The 9,654-nt window shown below is 40.5% G+C and overlaps 1 long non-coding RNA gene across 2 annotated transcripts in view; it reads right to left on the minus strand.

Moving 5' to 3' along the window:
* Positions 1-9,228, minus strand: part of LOC136790006 (uncharacterized) — a 35,309-nt gene extending 26,081 nt beyond the window's left edge. For both annotated transcript variants that reach the window (XR_010829072.1, XR_010829071.1), the window contains exon 1: positions 8,859-9,228. This is a non-coding gene — a long non-coding RNA (uncharacterized lncRNA). The remainder of the gene's footprint in view (positions 1-8,858) is intronic.
* Between the last annotated feature and the right edge of the window lie 426 nt (positions 9,229-9,654).

Here is a 9,654-nt window from a genome sequence, read left to right on the forward strand (position 1 = left end):
CCTACCCTCTTTTAGCTTAAAGTCTTTACCTCTTGTGTCCTATCACTGCGCTCCTTGACAAAGAATCCCTCCCCAGCTTTTCTTTAGGCCCCTTCTAGGTACTGGAAGGCCGCTTTAAGTCTCCCCAGAGCTTTCTCTTCTCCAGGCTTAAAAAGTCCAACTCCCTCAGCCTGTCTTCGTAGGAGAGGTGCTCCAGCCCCATTGTCATCTTTGCGGCTCTCCTCTGCACTTGTTCTAATAGGTCCATGTCCTTCTTGTGCTGGGGTCTCCAGAGCTGAACACAGCACTCCAGGTGGGGTCTCACAAAAGCAGTGTAGAGGGGAGAATCACCTCCCTTGACCTGCTGGCCACATTGCTTTTGATGCAGCCCAGGATATGGTTGGCTTTCTTTGCTGCAAGGGCTTATTGCCGGTTCATGTTGAGATTCTCTTTTACTGGATGCAGGGGCAAACATGACTACTGAGGGTAAGGAAAAGGCTGATGTTCTTAATGCCTTCTTTACATCTGTCTTTACTAGTCAGGCCACTTATCCTCATAGTACTCAGCCTCCCAAACTGAAAGTCTGGGATGGAGAGAAGAAACCCCCACAGTTCAGGTGGAAACAGATAGAGACCTGCTGCTCCACCTGGACTGTCACAAGTCCATGGGGCCAGATGGGATCCACCCAAAGGTGCTGAGGGAGTTGGCAAATGTGATTGCTGTGTTGTTTTCCATCATCTATCTGCGGTCAAGGTCGTCCGGAAAGGTCCTGGATGACTGGAGACCTGCTAATGTGATGCCCATCTATAAGAAGGGTTGTAAGGAGGATCTGGTGAACTACAGGCCTGTCAGCCTGACCTTGGTGCCAGGAAAGGTGATGGAACAGGTCATCTTGAATGCAACCAAACAGCATATGTGGGACAACCTGGGGACCAGGCCCAGTCAGCATAGGTTCATGAAAGGCAAGTCCTCCTGCCTGACCAACCTCATCTCCTTTTATGACCGGGTGACCCACCCGGTGGACGAGGGAAAGACTGTTGATGTAGTCTACCCAGACTTCAGTAAAGCCAGCTGGGCCCACAGAGTGGTGGTGAATGGAGTGAAATCCAGGTGGCAACCAGTCACCAGTGGTGTTCCCCAGGGGTTGGTGTTGGGGTCCATCCTCTTTAATATCTTTATTGATGATTTGGATGACGGAATTCAGTGTACCTTCAGTAACTCTGCAGATGACACCAAGCAGGGGAAAAGTGTTGACCTTCCAGAGGGTAGGAAGGCTCTGCAGAGGGACCGGGGCAGGTTGGATCAATGGGCAGAGGCCAGTGGGATGAGGTTCAACATGACTAAGTGCCAAGTCCTGCACTTTGGCCACAACAACCCCATGCAATGCTATGGGCTTGGGGAAGAGTGGCTGGAAAGCTGTGCAAAGGAAAAGGATCTGGGGGTGTTTTTTGGTGATCGCCTGAACATGAGCCATCAGTGTGTCCAGGTGGTCAAGAAGGCCAATGGCATCCTGGCTTGTATCAGGAATATTGTATCCAGCAGGACCAAGAAGGTGTTAGTCCCCCTGTACTCTGCTCTAGTGAGGCTGCACCTTGAGTACTGCATTCAGTTTTGGGCCCCACACTACAAGAAGGACATTGAGGCCCTGGAGCGTGTTCAGAGAAGGGCTACAAAGTTGGTGAAGGCTCTGGAGCACAAGTCCTGTGAAGAGTGGCTGAGGGAACTGGGGGTGTTTAGTCTGGAGAAGAGGAGACTCAGGGGAGACCTCATTGCTCTCTACAACTACCTGAAAGGAAGGTGTGGGGAGCTGGAGGTCAGCGTCTTCTAGCAGATAACTGGTGATGGAACTAGAGGGAATGGCCTCAAGTTGCGCCAGGGGAGGTTCAGGTTAGAAATTAGGAGGCATTTCTCCTCAGAAAGAGTAGTCAGGCATTGGAACAGGTTCCCCAGGGAGGTGGTGGAATCACCATCCCTTGGTGTGTTTAAGGAAAGGTTGGATGTGATAATTAGGGACATGGTTTAGTGGGTAACATTGGCAGTATGGGGATGGTTGGACCTGATGACCTTGGAGGTCTTTTCTAACCTTATTGATTCTATGATTCTCATCAACCAATACCCCCAGGTCCTTCTCCTCAGGGCTGCTCTTAAACCATTCTCCGTCCAGCTTGTATTTGTACTTGGGATTGCCCAACCCATATGCAGGACCTTGCACTTGGCCTTGTTGAACCTCATGAGGTTTGCAGAGACTCACCTCCCAAGCCTGTGCGGGTACCTCTGGATGGCATCCCTTCCCTCCAGCATGTTGACTGCACCACACAGCTTGGTGTCATTGGCAAACTTGCTGAGGGTGCACTTCATTTCACTGTCCATTTCACTGACAAAGATATTAAGCATCCAGTCCCAGTACAAAGAAATACAAATCTTGCAAAGGTTTGTGTAATTTTACCTAGTATTTTTGTGTAACTAAAAAAATATTGAGTTGCCTATAGCTGCACAGCTCCTCCTCTTCCTTTCTTATGGTTATATGTTACAACCTCAGCCAAAAAGCTTCATTCATTTATCTATGACATTTTAATTAAGAATCTTGACAAATTAGGCAATCCTTCCTACAGATAGACAACACATTTTTTTAATTGAATAATAAATAATTCTAGACAATTAGCTCATTTAGATATTTGAGTTAGATGCTTAAAGTCAGGCAGAAAATATACATTTATTTATTGATGATGTTTCAAAAGATTTATCCATCCTCCATGCATTTTCAAAATATAGCCAATAATGTTTTAGAGGTTGTTTAGGTTGCTCCTCTAATGAATCCAGAATGAATTTCACCAGGTTCAGCTGACCTGAAGATATCTAGATCTTCTTCTATCTTGATTTTAATACCTCTCATATTTTATTATGTTAAATATTATGCTAAATTTTACTGGTACTTCATGTAAAAGTGACATTAAACAATTCATTCTTCACATTATCCTCCACTGACAGCTTTCTTTACTGAGTAGTAAACCAGTTCTTTCTTTTGTCATCATTTCATAACAATATGCTCATTCTTTTTCATTATACTTTATAGACCTTTCTACTTATATACTATTTTGTGCTTTGTATTTCTTATTTTTGTCCCTAGAGGCCTTCTTCTGCAGTTATCTGAAGTTTTTTGACCTACATTCCTATAAGCTTCCTTCAATAATTGTAATAACTGAGAAGCTGATGGTTTAAACAAGTTAACCATTTAAAATATTTTCTATCATTTCTCCACATAAGGATGAATGGTGTTTGTACATTAATAATATAATTTTCTTCAGGAATTGCCTGAATTATAATAATACTAAAATGCCACCAACAAAATATGTAATGGAATGAAAAGTCATGGATAAGATTTTGGTTGTAGCAATGTGAACCCTTACAGAAGGATAGAGAAATTACAGAGAAAAAAAAATAAAGAAAGAAAAAAAAATAAAAAAAGAAAGAAAAAAAAAGTATACTAAAATTTCAAAGCCTCGAGCATTCAGTTCAGAAAGGCTGCTTCCAGGCAAACTTAGATTTCTCACCAGGAGTGTCTCATATATATACTTCATAAATATTTCATTCCTGCTGTTCTGTCTGTTCAATCCATCTCTTGCTAATGAAACAGTTGTTTTTGAAAGCTTGTCTATTTATATCTAGCTACTTCTCATGCACAAACAGACTGCTTGATATATAGAGATAAAAGAGACATAAATATAGATGTACATTGATCTCATTTTGACTGCAGTTACATTTGGTATTACTAGAGTAACTCTAAATCTAAAGATACATTAGTATCAAGCCAATGCATTTGAAATCAGTTTTAGATGTGGACTGTTATGATGCTGAAGCGTTTGTCCATCATGCTGAATATCCTTATAAATAGAGCATTAGGAATACAATATGCAAGCTGGTAAAGAACAGTCATTAATAACATTTATTATACTTTACTGAAAAAGTTGTTTTGGCATAATGTTTTGGTATTGCTTCAAGATTTTAATGTCTATGTCCTTTAAAGGAGCTCAGGTGCTTAAAGGTACTGTCATTTTTCTTAAGTTGTTTCTCTACATAAGACTTCAGACATAAAACATTATGATGTCCTAGGTATTATCTAATTTTTTGTTCTTCTTATATTACATGATCAAAGACACTATGCTACTGATTATGAGAGTAACTTGAGTTCTGTTTTATTTCACTCAAGTACAGAAAATGTCTTTTAAAATGTGCCTGGTTTCAAAATCTGAAAATCTGAGGAAAGGTGAGGTCACTGCTTCTAAACTACCTTGATTTTCAAAAAAAAAAAAAAAAAAAAGAAAAGAGAGAAAATTCTTCCCAAATGGCATGGAATTATAATCTGGACCTTGACATTCCAATTAACAAAGAAGTGGAAGAGCTAAGTCTCCTCTCAGAAATTCATGTCTGGAGACCGTGTTAGACACATTTTCAAGACAGTATAAATCTACCCATCTGTCTAAAATCTTAATCTCTATGGCAATAGACATTTCCCAGACATTTGCAATTCTTTGGCTTGTGTAAAGTAGAAAATCAGATCATAGTAGTCTCTCTTAACCTTAAAATTTGTTAAAGTAGTTTAAAAATTAGAAATAATAGCAGTAAAGATTAGGTCAGACCTTTTCCATGAAATGGAATCATAATACAACACTGAAAAGAAATAAAACCAAGTGCAACTTCTCAGAAGCCATGCAGACTGGTATAAATGATTCCAGGTGTAATCAACTGTAAGCAGTGGAAAGATGAGATTTGCATACTACTGTTTTGTTGTTGTTGTTGTTGGTTTTTTGGGGGGGGGGGGGGGGGGGGGGGAAGAGAATGGTTTATTTCAATTCAAGTGGAAAAATAAAAGGAATTAGCAAAATGAAAATACCCATAATAGGGCCTAAAACTCAGAAAGGAATAGGTACCCAGGCACCTCAAGACCACTTCAGAAACTTACTTTTAGCACTTAGGTCATTCATCCAAAAGACAGGGAGGTCTGAGTACTGGGCTATACCTTCAAGATTTCTTTACATTATGTTGCATTTACAGTGAGTTTTACATCAGAGTATCATGACATAAAAGCAGGAGAGGAAAAAAAGAAAGGAGAAAATATCAACAGCAACAAAAACAACCCACAAAGACATGCCTAAAAGCTAGTCTAATTAACATTTCCTCTCTGGCAAAAAAAGGTCAGGCTGACAGGCCTGTAGTTCCCCAGGTCCTTCTTATAACCCTTCTTATAGATGGGCGTCAATATATATATATATACATATATATATATGGGCATCAATACGTAGATGGAGTGGCCCAGCAATCACATCCACCAATTCCCTCAGCACCCTCAGGTGGATCCTATATGGCCTCACGGGCTTGTGACAGTCCAGGTGGAGCAGCAGGTCTCTAACTGTTTCCACCTGAACTGCCTGGGCTTTCTTCTCCTCCCCATTCCACACTTCCAGTTTGGGAGGCTGAGTACTCTGAGGATAAGCGGTCTGGCTAGTAAAGACAGATGTAAAGAAGGCATTAAGAACATCAGCCTTTTCCTTATCCTCAGTAGTTATGTTCCCCTCTGTGTCTAGTAAAGGATGGAGATTCTCTTTGGCTCTCCTCTTGACATTAACATATTTATAAAAACTTTTTTTGTTATCCTTAACCATAGTGACCAGGTTGAGCTCGTGCTGGGATTTAGCCTTCCTGATTTTTTCTCTGCATATGCTGGCAACTTCCTTGTACTCTCCCTGAGTTGCCTGTCCTTTCTTCCACCAGACATAAACTCTCTTTTTCTCCTGGACACTCAGCAAAAGTTCCCTGTTCAGCCATGCTAGTCTTCCTCCTCAACGGGTCATCTTACAGCACACGGGGACAACCTGCTCTTGCACCTTTAAGACTTCCTTCTTGAGGAGCACCCAGACTTCCTAGACCCCTCTACCCTTCAGGACTGACTCCCAAGGGACCCTCTCTACCAGTGTCCTGAACAGCTCAGTCTTCTTTCCAGAAGTCCAAGTCCAGTTTTACTGAAAGCCCTCCTGACTTCACCAAGAATAGAGAACTCTACCATTTCATGATCACTCTGCCCAAGACTCCCTACCACCACGTCTTCCACCAGTCCTTCCCTGTTCGTGAACAGCAGGTCTAGTGGGGCACCCCCTCTGGTAGGCTCACTAACAAGCTGAGTCAGGAGGCTGTCTTCCACGTACTCCAGGAACCAACTAGACTGCTTCCTCACGGCTGTATTTTATTTCTAGTGTATGTCCAGGAAGTTGAAGTCCTCCATGAGAACAAGCACTGGTGATTGCATGACTTCCATAATCTGCTTATAGAACGCCTCATCTGTCTCTTCATCCTGGTTTGGCAGTCTATAACAGACCCCCACTAGGATGTTCACCTTCTTGGCCATCCCCCAGATCCTTATCTACAGGGACCCTACCTTATCATTCCCAACCCTGAGCTCAACAATATCGAAACACCCTCTAATATAGAGAGCCACACCACCACTACCCTTTGTTGCCTGTCCTTCTGAAGAGCTTGTAGCCATCCATTGCAGCACTCCAGTTGTGGGAGTGGTCCCACCCCATTTCAGTGATGGCAACCAGGCCATAGTTTGCCTGCTGCAAAATGGCTTCCAGCTCCTCCTGTTTGTTGCCCATGCTGCGTGTATTGGTATAGATGCACTTCAATTGTGCCATTGCCCTCACCCCAAACCCTGGGATTGCACCCCCAGGCTCATCTCTATGGAGCCTCATTTCATCCCCATCTCCCCCAATTCCTAGTTTAAAGCCCTTTCGATGAGCCCTGCCACCTCCTGGGCTTGAATCTGTTTCTCCCTTTGAAACAGGTGTGACCCATCTTTAGCCATCAGGCCAGGTGCTTAGTAAACCTCCCCATGATCAAAAAAAAATAAAAATAATTAATTAAAAAAAAAATATTTTGATGGCACCAATCTCTCAGCCATGTATTGATTTGCTGGGCTTTCCAGATCTGCTCAGTATCCCTCCCTGCCACTGAAGGTATAGAGGAAAACACCACCTGTGTTGCCACTCCATCCACTAATCACCCCAAACCCCTGAAGTCCCCTTCTGATAGCCTTCAGGCTTCTCTATCAGAGATTTCGTCGCTGCTAACTCCAGTTAGCAGACTTGCCTTTCACCTTGAGCACATACCCTTTATTTAACTACATATATTCCAGACTTTATTTAGATGAAAACAAACAAACAAACAAGCTAACTTTGTTCCTTAAGATCTGCTTTGTATTCATGGGCTATGCAAGGAAAACCATACAGGAAAAAAGTGTATGCTTTCACCTTCTTATGAACCCTTCAGAAAACAGTAACACAATCATTTATTTATTTATAAAGCCAGAGAAATTTTTTTCATGGGACCTCAGAGTTTGAATGTGTTGTGCTGCAGTTAAGAGCAAAAATAATTATGTTAGGGACCTCAGGTTTGCTAAACATTTTTTTTTCTTGTTTACTTGTGAGTATGAATGGGAAGGAAAGAGTTACTATGTATGGCATTTCTTTGTTATTTGTGATACAAAACAAAATATGATAAAGTCAAAAGAATTATTTACCTTCATGCCTATGGGATCAGGGTCACAAAAGCAACAAAAGAGTGTGGTCCAGATCTAAAAAGTTGCTTAGGAGAATAGAACTGTTTTTAATGTCTAAATGCCTTGAATTCCTAAATTTCTGAAAGGATTTGAGACACTAAAATAGAAGCTTTATATCTGCATAGTTTATATCTGCATAGGTGTAGTGACCTAACTCTGACTTCCCTGTGACTATCATCAGTCACCACTGACATATTTCGTATATACTATTATAGGAAGTAGCAAACAATTTTATGTAAATTTATAAAGGACATGAGATTATCCTCCATCTTAAGAAAATAAGAAACTTAAAGAGAAAAACATGGACATTACTACTACTACTGCCAATGCATTTGTAACTTAGCCTTGGTAGAGGCTTCAATAATGCTGTGGGTGTTTAAACACTTGTTTACTGTCTTTTTTTACATTCCAAGCCTCTTCAGGTAGAGTAAGGGCATGATAAATTTCCTATTTGAACACTTATTTTAAAAGGAGTGTTGAAGAAATTGGCTATAATCTGAGTGGTTGAATCAATACATGGTTCATGTCAATGGATCCCACTTGGAACGCAACTCCTGATTCTAGCAAAAGGAGTATCAGAAGTGTTTGAATCCCTCTCAAATCTGCAATAAATAATTCATGGTTATTAGAGGATTCATTCTTTCCTTGTCCACTGTGTCATTCTGTTGTGCAATGTGTTGAAACTTGTCTCAAATATAAAACCTTGACATAAGCAAAAAGCAGACAAAGTAAGAGAAAATACAGTTCAATTGCTTGAGGACACAACTGGATTCAAATTTTGATTATAGATCACCCTCTAACTCTCACAGTAGTGTTAGAATCACATTTCACACAGGCATTGGCTCAATGGGGTTGTCAATTTTAAAGAAAATAATACAAAGAGTATTATTGAGGCTAGCAATCGGACACCTGCCAAAAAGATATTTGGAAAGCGAAATCACTTCTGAGACATTATGGGAATGCTTTGAAAACAACATGAAAGACAGTAACACTAAATCTCAATTTTTAACTACTGGTATCTAAAGAGATAATGACTAGCTTGCAAATCTGGATGGCTTACCAAGAAGGAGGATTCTTAGATTTCCAAGTAATTAAACTATGGAACTTTTATAGCCTTAGCCAGTGTCAGCTGAGGTTTCTTGAAACAACTTTTAATTAAAACTCAGGTTTTAACATTAAAAATTGAGTACATTCTTTTCACAGCATTTTAGTTACAGTAGAAGGAGACACATTGCAGTGCAGAAGACAGAGATAATCAGACCCTTACCTGTCCAGAATGTGATGGCCACTTCAGATGCTTCAATAACTTTTCGAATTGTTTATTCATGAGATGCATGGAACTACATCTTCTTAAGGTTTCTTTCTTCAAACAAAGAAGTCTGTATTCCTCCACTAGCTTTCTGGTCATCTTCACTAAATATGGTATTAATAACTGGTGAGTCATCTGTGTGGATGAACACGTGCAGGGGAGAGAAAAGGGAAGAAAAACAAAGCCACTGAACTTCATTCAGATTCCTTTTCCAGTCTTTCACTTCTTCTTTTCTGTGCCCATAATTGTGCTGATATTGATGCATACAGTTGAAAGACATTTGACTATGTGAATAAAGTTTCCTAACTATGTGATCACATACCCCAGAATCTCACAAAATAAAATAATAATAATAGTAATATCATCTACAATTATTTGTATATTTACATTGACAACTCTGACTGCTTATCATTGAAATGAAATGTAAAAAGGGCAAGATAGAGCTGAGAATATGTATATTGTTCATTCAGTCTCAGGAAGTACAAATTTAGATGTGTCTTTTGTCAGTAACAACTTAAAAAATAGGATGCATCGTAACAGCTCACAATGGGCATGGTGGAGCTCATGGAATATTCAGATAAATATATTCCTGAAGCTTGTCCAGAATGCAGGATGTATTAGGCCAGAGTTATTAGACCAGAATAACCACAGCTAAATTTAAGGATCTGAGGTCTCTGGTTTAGAACAGAGACAATATCTGCACATCAAGGTGAAACCACCAGAGTGCTAGGTAAACTATGCCATTTTTTGGGAT

This window comes from Anser cygnoides, chromosome 2 (genome assembly GCF_040182565.1).
Source record: "Anser cygnoides isolate HZ-2024a breed goose chromosome 2, Taihu_goose_T2T_genome, whole genome shotgun sequence".
NCBI classification, from domain to species: Eukaryota; Metazoa; Chordata; class Aves; order Anseriformes; family Anatidae; genus Anser; species Anser cygnoides.